The sequence below is a fragment of the Jaculus jaculus genome, chromosome 10 (genome assembly GCF_020740685.1).
Source record: "Jaculus jaculus isolate mJacJac1 chromosome 10, mJacJac1.mat.Y.cur, whole genome shotgun sequence".
In the NCBI taxonomy this organism is placed as follows: Eukaryota; Metazoa; Chordata; class Mammalia; order Rodentia; family Dipodidae; genus Jaculus; species Jaculus jaculus.
The window spans coordinates 107,774,405-107,787,249 of record NC_059111.1 but is presented as its reverse complement, the minus strand read 5'-3'; the positions used below and the strand labels follow the sequence as shown (position 1 = coordinate 107,787,249).

Genomic DNA, 12,845 nt, shown 5'->3' with positions numbered 1-12,845 from the left:
AAAGTTAGGGACTGGGGTGGTGGCTCAGTTCGTAAGGAGCTTGCTGCTCCTTGATAAAACCTAAGACCTGAGTTTGTATCCCTAGAACCCATGTAAGGCGGCGTGCAGTGGCACATGTCTGTAATCCCAGCGCTCCTACTGTGAGATGGGAGGTGACGACAGGAGAATCCTCGGGAGCTTGCAGGCCAACTAACCTGGCATGAACAGTGGCCAACAACAAGAGATACTGCCTCAAATAAGGTGGATGGTAAGGAGTGACACCCAAGATTGTCCTCTGTGTTACACACACACACACACACACACACACACACACACACACACAGTGACGTGTGTGCTTTCATGTATATACATTGGACACACACATCACACAAAGAAATATAAAAATATTAGTGTGTGATAGAGAAAGGAAATCTGTAAAATTATAAAATTTATATTTATTTTATATATCTGTAAAATTATAAAAATTATAAAAAAAAGAGTAATAAAAATCCCAGTCCTTGGGAAGCTGATGCAGGAGGATTGCAAGTTCAAGGCCAGCCTGAGACGTAGAGTGAGATCTTACCTAGAAACCAAACCACATGGAATATAATAAAATTAATAAACTTACACCATACTACATAAAAAATCATGTATACTACTCAGATCAAATAATTAAATTTTTGGTTGAAGAAATATATTGAAAATGCAAACAGAATTATCACAAAACCCCTTAATTTAAGGAACCCGTAGAGATATACTCTCTGAGATTGGGTTTGATTTGCATATCACGTAGGAAAGCCCTTGATAAAACCTGAGACTCAGGATGCTTTGTGTCAGGGTTTCAAATCACTAGGTATGAAGTTAGAGAGAATTGGGTTCAAATTCAGTTGTGTTGTTAATTATTGTGGCCTTAGTGGAAGTTACTCAATCTACTTTTCTAAGCCTCAGTATTTCATGTTGGAGGTAGAAAGTCATTAGTACCCAGTAAATAGTTATTATAATCATTGCCATTATTAAGAAATTAGAAGAAAGGTCCTGACCCTTCTTGCATCAGCCTTTTCCTACAGTCTAATCAGTGCTAATTGCTTTTTAATCTCTTCCTGGCAGGCAAGCTTCTTCTACAGGTTCCCCACTGTCTGCCCACCAAAGCCCTGAAATCACCCATAATTCACAGTGAAGGCTGAGTCACTGTGATGCCATTGGCTTCACAGCTGCTGTTTCCTGGCCTTCTTCTTTCCTCAGACTTCATTGTCCAGACAATCTGTTATTCCCACCACACTGTGCATCACATTCAATTAAAACTAGGCAGAATATATTTCACAAACTTTCTACATTATAATTGATCGGATAGGGTTTTTTTTTTTTTTGCATTTGTTCATATACTGACACAGGTTCTCACTTTGTAGCCCAGGCTGTCCTCAACCTTCCTTCTTCAGACTCCTACAGGCAGGGATTACCGTTGTACATCCTGAATGCACACATTCCTCTTCTATTGCTCATTCCCTTGGGACCCCAGAGGCTCTTATCTCTTCTTGTTGGGTGTTAGGGAGAGAGACACAGGTGATTTCCACTGTCTAGCTCAGAGTCTCTGGGAAGTACAGACATGCCTAGGACAAGGTCTCTGGACTCATGCCTAGCAGAACGGGGGAGAGGCACAGCAGGCTTCCTGGAACAAGTATGCAAGGGCTGACTTTGCCATGGAGGTTTTCTGCCTGAGGATGTGCAGAGCATCCATGCAAACTGAGTCTCCCTAGATCTGCTCCGAGAATTGAGCTCAGAAAACCAGCCCTTAAAATAGCTCTCTCTCTCTTTCTCTCTCTCTCTCTCTCTCTCTCTCTCTCTCTCTCTCACACACACACACACACAGAATTTGAGGTCCCTAGAGCTAAAGATGAGTCAGGATAGTTCCCAATGGAGCAGGTAGCTGAGTGGTCCCTCCTAGGGTGACCTTACACATTCATCACCTAATCAGCAAAATTCAGAAATCTAAAGATGTGACACAAACAGTCCAAAAAACATGCCTTAGAGAATGCTTTTGGTGTATTTTAGAGGCATCATTAAAAAGCTTTATGGATTCATGTCAGTTTTGCAGAAAGGGACATACCATGCTTAAATGTGTTATTCTGAAACCAAGCCATAAACCAACTGTTAAACTAAAGCCTGGGAGTGATGCGAATCATTTGAGGTTCCAAGTGGCAGATTTACAGCTGTCATTTTATTGTTTCAGATTGTTTTAAGGAAATGCCAAATCAGGGTACATTATTATCTTTTAGGACATGCCAGCTCCATCCCTTCTGAATGAATAACTAAGTGAAACTAATTTAACAATCCCCAAATGACATCATTTTCCTCATAAAATGCCGATTTGCTTCAAAGGTTCCTGATAATAAGAAATGATATTATAATATTTACTTTTTGATAGAAAATGATACTTTGTGGAGCTAGGTATTCTACAATGTAAAGATAGTTTTTGAATTATGTCACATATCTCACAATTTGAATGCACTGCACTATCTGTAGAGTTAGGGGCATAAATGTGGTAGTGACTGTAAAGCAAACCAATGACCTTGCTTTAACTCTTTCTTGGTTCTTAACACAGATCACATGTAAATTATAGCCAACTGAGGAAAAGAAGTCTGTGAATTTTTGAAATAAAATCCATAAATCTCTCCTCCCTGAATAATATAAAGAGATTCATCCCCTGTGTAATAACCAAGTCTCCAGGGCTTATAGAGTGTGCGCAGGGTAGCCCCACATTCCCCAAACATCTGCCACCCACTTCCATAATTAAATTACTTACTTTTTTCTGCTCCAAGTTCAATAATTCTATTCCCTTTGCCTTTTCACACAGGATATATTTGTAGCCCATATTTTAAAAGTTTACATGATTCTTTTGTTCTATAACTTCCCTGAGGGCTCAGAATTGAAAACTCCCAATTCACAAATGGGCTCTTTTCCATAAGTTTATTTTAAAGTCAGTAACTTGCAACTTGAAAATATTTCCTTGTAGAAATGATATGTTAAATGATGGTGGGTTTGCCAAGAGACTATACAAATGCTGAGCTGCTCTGGATGTTTAAGAAAAGATAATTGACAAGTGCCGCTGTGTATTAGTAATTAAAACAGAAATGCAACAACAGAAGATGTTAAGGTTTATTTTTCATGTCGGAACTCCAGGGACCTGTGTCCACAAGGATCTCATCTTGCGGTCTTGTGATCAGTTGGTATAGGCTGAATGGCTGGTTCTGTGGCAAGGAGAAGCCCTGATTAGCAGTTTTTCCTATTCTTATGGTGTAAATTCTACCACCTTGTTTGATTTCAAAAAGGCCAATATGACATCATTAATAAGCAGTCAAGAAGAAAGGTCTTCCAACTGCAGCTGCATCCACCATACTTTCATTTCTTTCTTTCTTTTCTTTGTTTTGAGGAAAGTCCAACAGACTGACCTTTCTTTATGAGAGAGAGAGAGAAAGAGAGAGAATTGTTGGGCCAGGGCATCCAGCCCCTGTAATTGAATTCCAGACACATGTGCCATCTTGTATGCATGTGCAACCATGTGTATATGTCACTTTGTGTGTCTGGCTTATGTGGGATCTTGGGGCGCAGAACATAGCTCCTTAGGCTTTGCAGGCAAGTGCCTTGATTGATGTGCCATCTCTCCAGCCCCTCCTTCTTCCTTTCTTGTTGCTGCAGACTGAATGCAGACTGTTAAGCATGCTAGGTGAATATACTACATGCAGTTACATTCCCAGTCCTTCCAACACTTGATTTTCTCTGTACACACATAGTCAGTGACTCAGCCCTTCAAGTAAACCATGCTCATTGAGCCCTAGTGGTGGTCTTGGTCTCCATTTCTTTCCCTTTCTGCTAAAAGCAAAGACCTTCAGACTGGGGAGAGGCTCAGTGGGTAAAGTGCTTGCTATGCAGGCATGAGGACCTGAGTCTGGACTCCCCAGAACCCATGTAAAGTGTCAGACATGGTGATGTGTCTGCAACCCCAGCATTGGAGAGGTGGAGGGAGGAGAATCCTTAGGGTTTATAGGCTAGCTAGTCTAGTGGAATTGGTGAGTTCTAAATTCAGTGAGACCCTGTCTTAATGACCAAGCCTGCAAATGACCAAGGAGGACATGTGGCATTGATTTCTGCATATGCATGTGTACATAGGTGTATGAGCACCCACCCACACACATGCATCCACACACACCACACACATGCCAAAACACAAGAAACAAAAATGTTCATATTTGCTTTTGCTTCTTTTTCCTATCCTCTGAAGTTCTCCCTGTCCCCTTCCCAGGTACCCTTGATTCTGAAATCTCAGGCCCAGGAGGAAGCCTGGGAAGTGGACAGCAGAGGAAGCTTGGGCCTGAGCTATAGCCTCGAGGTCATTTGACCACGTTGTGGCTGAATTCCAATGCCCAGGCTGCTCACTCTCATTAACTGCTTTTTAATTAGTCATCTAGTGAAAGACTTAAGTGGATTTTATGGCGTTCTGCTCCTGGAGACCTTGAATGTTGCCCTCCATGTGCAGCACACTTCCACATTCGCTTGCTTCCTGTGGAAAATAGGACCGTCACAGGTCTGGCTAACTTTCTTTCCAGTCATACTCCCAGGGCCTTGCTACCTTGAACACAAGCAGTCTCTCTCCCGGACTTACTGGTAACAATCAGCTTTATCTCCCTTTGTGTACCACTCAGTTTCCCTCCCGAGGTTTTTATTCTGTTTGTTTTTTTGATGTTTTCTTCAATTTCCTCTAATTATTTTTTAGACCAACAGCATTAGTCGAGCATTCACCTCCACTAGTTGTATGCCCGCAGGTGGAGATAAGTCTGTTGTAATGAATTCCCCACCACTCTCTCTCTAAATAGCTGGTCACTTCCAGGTCAGTTTCTGTGTAATAAGTTTTAAGTGGCCAAATCTTTACAAAATAGAGGGAAAAGGCTGAAGAAAAACCTTTCAAGTGGAGCCTAAATGACATGTTCTACCTGTGAGACCCAGGTGGGAAGTACATTACTTTAAACACACCAGCGACCTGTAACTTGGCTGTGCAGGAGCCAGGGGCTTTCTTGATTGTAACTTAACAGCAATAGTACCAAACTGCTGTAATAAGAGGCTCATTCAGGAAGGTCTGTGTCTAGAATCTCCAGGGTCATGCTCCTGGAGCCGTGTGGGTATGTACTACTGGCATATATGGAGACAGACAAGTTAGAATGAAGGCTTTACTACAGAAAACCCCATCTGAGGCATCTAATGACGAGTTCACAAGGTGCATGTGGAGGCAGGAATCAAAGATGTGGGTTTTAGCCTTGGCATGTTCTCTACCCAGCTCTGTGATCTTGGTCAGGCAATCATTTGATTGCTGTGGGCTTTAAGTCATTCCCATCTTGAAAACATTGCTCTTTGAACCTATGTCTGCTTCTGCTTAGCACTGTGTCTTTTCACTTATTCTTTTCTTTAAAATACTTTATTTATGGATGTATGTGTGTTGTGAGAAAGAGTCAGAGAGAGAGAATGGGTGCGTGAGGACCTCTAGCTACTGCAATGAATGAACTCGAGACACATGCGCCACCTTGTGCATCTGGCTTGATGTGGGTACTGGGGAATGGAATCTGGATCCTTAGACTTTGCAGGCAAGTGCCTTAAGTGCTGAGCCATTTCTCCAACCCCTCCTCTTTTTTTTAAACTTATTCTTTCAAATATTTAGTAAGTGTCTTCTATGAAGTATGAGCTGAGATTAAGCAGGGATTCAATTACACTTACATTAATAATTGAAGGCAAGTGAAGGCATTGCAGGAGGAGAACTAAGCATGGGCGAAGGGCCCGAGGAAGGGAGGGCATTGAGAGTCAATGCAGAGAACGCAGTAGCTAAGGTGGCTAAAGTTCAGGGGAGAGTGGCAGGAAGCGAGGCTAGTGAGAGAGGCACCCTGTTGTCAGGACTTTACATGAAAAGGGACAGGTAAGTCTAGAAGGGTTTAAAGCAAAACTGACATAATCTGCTTTTCTTTTCATTTTTGTTTTTTCGAGGTAAGGTTTCACTCTAGTCCAGGCTGACCTGGAATTCACTATGTATTCTCAGGGTATCCAAGAACTCATGGTGATCCTCCTACCTCTGCCTCCTGAGTAATGGGATTAAAGGCGTGCGCCACCACTCTTGGCTCTGATTTTCATTTTAAAATATTTTTATGTGTGTGTGCACATGCACTCCAGGATCTCTTGCCACTGCAGATGAATGCCAGATGCATGGGTCATTTGTGTATCTACCTTTAATGGGTATTAGGGACTCAAGCTTGGGTTGTCAGGCTTTGCAAGCAGTGCTTTTAATCATTGAACCATCTCTCCAGCCCATGATTTTCATTTTTTAAAAAGTTTATTTATTTGCAAGAAAGGAGCAAAAAGTGGGGGTGGGAAGAAAGAGAGAGAATGGGAGTTCCAGGGCCTCTTGCCACTTCAAACAAATTCCAAACACATCTGGTTTCACATGGCTACTGGGGAATCAAACCCAGGCTTTGCAAGCAAGTGTCTTTTACTGTTAAGCCATCTCTTCAGCCCCAGGATTTTCATTTTTAACCTGGCATAGTGATTCAGTTCCGTAATGCCAGCACTTGAGAAGCTGAGGCTTGAGGCCAGACTGGGATATATAGTAAATTCTAGAACATCCTGAGCTACATAGCAAGACCCTGTTTTGAAATATTTCCTTGTAGATGGCTGTAGTTTAGTAACTGTGTTGGAGGAAGATGAGAAGGGCAGAGTAGACCACGCAAGAGATTTCTGCATGGGACACAGAAAATACAACAATGATTGGATGAGTAGCTAGAATCAAGAGATGTTTAGAACCAATATGAACAGTACTTGGTGCTTGCTAGGAAGTAAGAAGGGCCTGGGGAAATTGATTAACAGTTAAAGGCACCTTCTTTCAAAGCCTGCTGGCCACAGTTCTATTCCTCAGTGCCCATGTCAAGCCAGATGCACAAAGTGGAACATGTGTCTGGAGTTCATTGCAGCTTCAGGATGCTCTGGTGCATCCACCCTCTCTCTCTTTCTCTCAGATAAATCAATTGACAAACATACAGTCATACCTGGAAGTCATGACTGACTGTAAGGTTTGAGACATTTACATGTATTCAAAGTCATTTCCACGTGTTAATTATTATAATGAAGGCTGGATAGATCTGTTGCAGAAAGTTGTGCTTTGATCAAGGAAGGTAAGTGGGATGACAGATTATAACCAGATAGTTATCCTTTTTTATCTCTGCTATTTTGTCTCTGGGACTACTTTATTTGGTATGTTAATTAAGCCTTGTGATTTGTTGAAATGTTCTAAACTAGTTCTGGTCTGTCGGTTGGTCAACACAAACTGTTGTCACACCTGTCATTTGGAGAAGGCATGCTATACTGTACATGTGGTTTCACACAGACATCCAATCACAATGAGGAGCTCATCCTTTAAATGGGAGATAGACCAAAGTGGACAGTTTTGATGGTTCCAAGATTTAGGAAGTCACTCTCAGTGAGTTACAAACATACTTGTCATTAGAAACTCTTGATTTAGAATACAATCCTGCCAAAGGCTTTCCCATGGTTGACATACATGTTGCTAGAAACCAAGGGTTCATTATGGCAGACATTTAGCATGCTTCTCTAGCAGCCAGCAAAGCTCCTGGTACAGATATTTAATGTATATGTCTTCAATGAATGAACATGAGTTAATGGGATCAGGACTGATTTGGCCATATTGGGGGTTTCATAGTTATTTCTCCCATTTCTCCTGGAAAGAGAATCTAAGATGCCTTGGTGAAGTGTTTCCACCATCCTATCTTGATGGGGTTTCTTCCAAAAAGATTAAATATGGGGCAAAAGGCAAAGATTCTTCTCAACAAACTAAAGATATTCAGCATGTTTGTGAAAAATAAGTCCAGAATTATGAATTATCCAGAGTTCTTGAAAATGAGATTTTCAAGGAAGTTAGTATACTTTGCCTTTTGGTCAAACAAAAATAAATGCTGGTGAGGATGTGGAGAAATAGGAAATGTAAGATGGTGCAGCCACTTTGGAAAACAATATGGGGACTCCTAAAAAGGTTGAGTATAGAGTTACTAACAGACCCAATTATTCCCTTACTAGGCATTTATCCTAAAGGCTCCATGCCTCAGTTCAGAGAGATGTGCTCAACCATGTTTATAGCTGCTCAATTCACAATAGCTAAGAGCTGGAATCAACACAGATGTCCATCATTAGATGAATGGACAACCAAGATGCGCTATATTTACATGATGAGTTTTTACACAGCAGTAAGGAAAAATGACACAATGAAATTTGAAGAAAAATGGTCAAACCTGAAACAGATCATTCTCAGTGAAGTCACCCAACCACAGAAAGATAATCGTTGAATAGTCTCACTCATCTGTGGCTCCTAACCTGAATCTACCCGAGACGCTGACATACCTAATAAGCATCTCGAGGACCAGACAATAGGGTAGGTAGGGCGGGAGTCAGGGGGGGAAAGGGTGGGGGTGGGGGACACAAAACTGGACCCAAATGGCAACGATACCATAAAATTCTATATCCTAAAAGACAGACTAAAGGGTTGAACCTTCATCAGGTCCTTAGAGGGAAAACCTGAATCACAAGGCTCTAGAGAGGGTATGATGAAGACTGACTTTAATCTTCTCCTGTTTCTCACTCTCTCTCCCCTTCTTCTCTCTCTCTTTCATATTACCTATCTTTTTCTTCCTTTTTTTCTTTGGCACTGACCTGTAACTCCCAGTACCAGCATGTGTCGACCATTCACAATGAGCTGTTGATCAGAGAGACCTACAAGGTTTCCCAAAAGAAGACATATTTCTGTCAGAGTACTTGATGACCCACCAAAGGTTAGTGGTAAGACCCTACTGCTGAAGACACCATATGCTGATGGTATGGAACATGGAGTGACTTGGCTGGAACCTGGAAGAGAGTCAGTCCCCAGACAGTTAGAGCATCTAGTGCCAGAAGGTGCTATATGAGTGACTGAGTGACTGGGGTAAAATGACCAACATCTGTCCAAGCAACTCATGGTCTAAGCTACTCAACAGCAAACAACCTGATGTGATGCTCACACAAGTGCAATAGTGGCATACAGCCATTGTGGACAACAAATTGCTCTTGATTTGGCTAATGGATCTGCTCAGTGGCATGGAACCCATAGCTGGAGCTGGGAAACAAGTCAGAACCATATCCCAAAATGACCTGCTCTCCATTATCAAGCTCCCACCAATTGTGGGTTACAAGAGGGCCTACGCCTATTAAATTCTCCCTAAAAAACAATAGTTATCCCATTTATCTGGTTCTAACTTTACTCTCTGTTGGAGAATTTGCTTCCCTTTTTTCAGATGGACGCAGATCCTAAGGAGAAAACCAGTCCATCACACCTCAAAAGGGCTCCAGCTCAAACTAAGAGTAATTGGGGAAATGAGCAAGAGTGCTTGCTGCTTTCTTGGTGAACCTGATACCAGCACAAGGGTGAAGGAGATAGACGGAGAGAACACTCAGCACCTAACCAGATATCCAGAGACACAGAGGCTCCCAAGACCTCATCACTGAAGCAGACCTAAAATGAACTCAATATGGCTCAGGGAAATTTGCAGAAGAGGGGGTGGAAAGAATGTTAGAGCCACACGTCGGGTCATTATGCACAGAGACATTACCTCTTACCCATAACTGATGGCTAACCCCACAATACATGACCCACATTCCCCAACGAGGAGGGTTCCTGCAGAGGTGGGAGAACAAGGAGGAGGCAAATGATGGTACCAACATGACTGTATATACCATGTACATAACTAATAAAAAATAGACAAAGAAAAAAGTGAAAAATGGAAGAAAAAAAGCAAAGACAAAAAGAGAAAAAGAAAATTGGGCCACCTCTTCACTGTATTATCAAATTTGACCTTAAACCCTGGACTTATTGGGCCCATGATACAGTAGGACCCCTCTGGTCATCTTCATGTAGGAAGCATGTATAATTTGTCTAAGAAAATTAACATCATGCTTTTTTCCTGCTCCCGTTTCCTTTCTACTTCAATGAAAACAACATTTTCAAGTGAGGAGATGGCTTCAGGGATGGACCTCACAACTAAATTTCTACTTAAAACTTTTCTCTCTATTAGAATCCTCCTCCTCCCTTTAAGAATTCCCCTTTCTGTATCATGTCTTTGCAAAAGGAATAAATGTATTCACTGTGATGTGAAAAAAAATCATTCTTCTATTAAGTAAATCAAAGACACTCACAAAAGGCATTCTTACATGGGTCTGTACCTGTCTCCACCTACATAAAGTTAACCTCAAAATGGTTTTCTGGAAAATATGTGCATGATTTCCAGAAATATTGTTATATATTTTTCCTCAGAACTTACACACACACACACACACACACACACACACACACACACACACAACCATTTTGAAATACATCAAAGTAAGTTGTGAGAAAGCTTTTGTTGCTTAGTGATATTATGCCAGAGGATGTGCTCTTTGACCTGTCTTTTGACACAAAGAGAACTGTAAATTCAATTTCCTTGAAAAACTAAAAAATGAAAAATAAAAGAATAAAATAAAAACAACTTCTAGCAGCTGGAAAGAGGCTGGTGCAGGCAGAGCTGCACAACATACCAAATGCTATAACTCTGCATGGGTCAGAGGAGTCTTTGAAAGGCTTGGTGCTGTCTTCAGCTGCCACAGCCACAGCCTGAAACGAGGTGTCTGGAATGGCAAAGCTTTGATTTTATGTCTCCCCCCACCTCACCCCAGTGGTTCACTTACCCTTCCTGCATGTGACATTCCACAAACAGAGCTACAATCCCTATGCAAGAGGGATTTTAAAATGCTGTGCATCTTGAATCCAGCTACTCTACAAAGGTTTAACCATCCATTATGATAGAGGTGGAATATTCTCTTAAAAGGTTAGATGCCTACCAAGCACATACTGAAAAGATTGCCAAGGAAGTACTAAAGTAAGAACAAAATGTCCTCAAAAACTTGCAAGGTGCAATAATTTTAAGGTAGGAGATATTAAAGGTCTAAGGTAGTCATTTACTTATCTCTGCCTCAGGAGAAATCTTCCAGGAGACTGTGTAGAGAAAGAATTGCTTTAAAGCATTAAAATAATTAGTTTCCACTATGAGATACTTGAGTTGAAAGCTGCACAGATCAGGTCCTTATAATTGCCATCACTCTTTATAAAGTACTTCCTGGACCATGCTCTATGGCCAAACCTCTCACCTCAAAGACAACCAGAAGCTTCCAGAGGAAACACAAGAGAAGCATTGGTCTGCCTCAGGCAGGAAGCTTTCTACAGTGAGCAGTGTTGGCTGCTATAGGCTTGGTCAGTCCCTTGGGAACCTGGCCTCCATCCATCTTATCAGCCACTGTTATACTATTTCCTGAGTGCAGAAGTCAGGAGACTCATTTTACAATCTCCCCAGGTTGAGATGTGTGAGGGAAAATGATGCTTACATTAGGCTCTGTGGCTCCAGCTGGAAATGACCTCTCAGCCTTCCCAGGTCTTCCAGGACACCTCAATTGATGTCCACACACATGGAACTCAAAGCAATCTCTCCTGTGTCGGATGGGGGGCGGGCATGACGGATAGGGGCTGTGATTGTAAATGTGCTCTGGAGATTCCATGTTTGAGCTGCTCTGTCCGGCTTCTCCTCCCCAGGTTAAGTTTCATTTCAAGAAGCCAGCTGACAGGAATGCCAGGTGCCGTCAGAGAGCTGGGGCTGCCCCGAATGATGAAATGCTCTTTTAACACTTTCTCTCTCTCTCTCTCTGTCTCTCTGTGTTACTGCTATACTTAGAAACATTTTTTTTTTTTTTTTTTTTTTTTTGTGTGTGTGTGTCCTGAATGAGACATGTTCTGTCCCTGGCAGCAGCTTGGATTGTTTGAACTCCGATGCCCTATTTTATACATTGGCTGTTGTGCTGCTGTGAAAAATGTTAAAACGAATGGATCAACACTTCGGCTTTTTTTTCCTGGCATTTAAGAGAATGATTCTAGAGAGAATTTCTCTGGCTGGGTGGCCTTTTTCTTGGGTATTGCTGTAGGCTCTTTAAAAGACTAGTTTTGGTTTGGTTTCAATGTATTATAGTTTTAGGATTATATGACATATAACAAGAGCCTTGCTTTGCTCTTGTAATCATCCATTGGTGGATAAATAATCTCAAATGACCCAGGAATAATTCCAGGGAAACCAGGTTCTAGATTAAGACATTATGATAAACTTTGGTATGAAACTAAACCTAAATTATTAAAAATATGTATTTTTCATCAGGGACTCACATTTCCAGTGCAAGTACAAGTGAGTACTACTTGAATTTATGGACAGTTTTTGATGTAAAAGAATGATTTTTCCCCTTTGTGTGTGTTTTATGATGCACATTAATGCAAATAGTGCATGTACAAAATTTATAGCTAAATATATAAATAATGGTACATAAGTTGGGAATCATGCTGCACATTTATAAAATCTCTTTAGGAGCATGCAGTTAAGAAGTGAGGGGATTACTGCTAGACTGAATAGGGTCTAGACTCTAGGGGCTGCTCCTAAGGGGGTCCCACCCTTGATCCTGGATCCTGGAGCTGATAGATGCCTGTGGAATGATGTGAGTGAATAACTCTGAAGACCACAGCTCTCAATTTCCCAGTTGCTGACTGGCTGACTTGCTTCCTGAAAGGCATTTCATCCATCTTAGTGAGAACACAGCTCAGTGGATGAGAGCAAAGGTGTTGCAGTGAGATTGTCTTTAAGTCCTCCCACTGGCGCTGAGGCGGTGAGATGAGTCACTTTGGGCAAGCTGCTGAATTTCTATATGCCTCAGTTTTCACAGCC

The 12,845-nt window shown here is 41.6% G+C and overlaps 1 protein-coding gene across 1 annotated transcript in view; it reads right to left on the bottom strand.

Moving 5' to 3' along the window:
• The window catches only part of Cntnap2 (contactin associated protein 2), a 1,990,154-nt gene that overhangs the window by 173,358 nt on the left and 1,803,951 nt on the right, over positions 1 to 12,845 (bottom strand). The gene's annotated exons all lie outside the window — the stretch shown is intronic.